The sequence below is a fragment of the Octodon degus genome, unplaced genomic scaffold (genome assembly GCF_000260255.1).
Source record: "Octodon degus isolate 3935 unplaced genomic scaffold, OctDeg1.0 scaffold00073, whole genome shotgun sequence".
Taxonomy (NCBI): Eukaryota; Metazoa; Chordata; class Mammalia; order Rodentia; family Octodontidae; genus Octodon; species Octodon degus.
In genome coordinates this window covers 9,762,584-9,763,866 of record NW_004524649.1, presented here as the reverse complement: position 1 = coordinate 9,763,866, position 1,283 = coordinate 9,762,584, and the positions used below count along the sequence as shown (strand labels likewise).

Genomic DNA, 1,283 nt, shown 5'->3' with positions numbered 1-1,283 from the left:
TGCGCTTGCTAGGCAAATGCTTATTCTACTGAGCTATCTCCCTGGCCCCTCTGATTTTATTTCTATAAAATTCATGAAATATTCTTGCAAATGTTGTATGCTCAATAGACAGGCATTCAGATTGGGAGTCACAATACTAATTCTGACTTGAGGCTTTTATAAGTAAATGGATACAACTAGAGACCATACTCGTGATTGAGATAAATCAGACTCGCATGTGTAAACATCATATTGTCTCCCTAGTTAAGAACCTGAAAGAGTAAATAAGATCTAAGAGGCACAATAGATACAATGAAAAAGAAAGAAGCTGTTCAAAAGAACAACTGGGGAAAAGAGAAAAGAAGGAAGGGGGAGAATATATCTATATGCATACACAAGATAGCTAAGATAATTGTACTCCTCGCGTCTAGTAGTTCATTGAAATGAAGTTATTGCTCATATTGCTTGATTCCTTTTGCATGATTGGATCTGGAAGGTAATAATATGCATTATGTAACAACTGTTCATTTCTTTCATCTTGTTTTGAAACTCTGTATCTCTTTTATTTTCTTTCCTCTCTTTAAAATAAAAAATAATACTAACTGAAAAGAATACTAATGCTAGAGAAATAAGAATGCATAAGGATGGGAAAGTTCAGCATTATTTCATACTCAACATAACGCTATGGAAATTTATTATCTAAAGTAAATGTGTGATCATAAAGGTGAATTGACTCAAAGAATTTAGCTATTGAGAGTGAGCCTTCTAAATGAACAGTGAGATAGCTCAGTGAACTAAGCACCTACTTAGGTAAGCACAGGGACCAGGGTTCAATACCCAGTACCACATGTCACACTGGCCCCATGCCCAGGTGCACTGATCCGGCCCCAAATCTGGGTGTGGTGGCACAAACCTGTAATCCCAGTGCTGGGGAGGCTGGAAATAGGGGCGTCATTTTGAGTTCAAGCTGTGTAGTAAGACTCTGTACCAAATACATTAAAATTTAAAAAAAATAACAGAATGAAGCTTCTGTCTGAAATATTTAACAAAGTAGATTGGCATATCCATGTATCCCTATACTTACTGCATCACATTTAGTGTAAACCTTTTAAAATCCCATCTAAAAACCACCACTTTGCATGTCCTATTCTATGTAACTTTTATTGTTTGTGTGCTTCCTGTGAAGACAAAGCAGATAAAAGGAGATCATGTCCTCATCAAATACTTATGGGCAACTGAATAATGTGATTTTTTTCCTCTCTCTCTCTCTCTCTCTCTCTCTCTCTCTCTCTCTCTCTCTCTCT

The 1,283-nt window shown here is 36.6% G+C and overlaps 1 protein-coding gene across 1 annotated transcript in view; it reads left to right on the top strand.

The window, feature by feature from the left end:
- Positions 1-1,283, top strand: part of Macrod2 (MACRO domain containing 2) — a 1,506,514-nt gene that overhangs the window by 1,365,027 nt on the left and 140,204 nt on the right. The window lies entirely within an intron of this gene.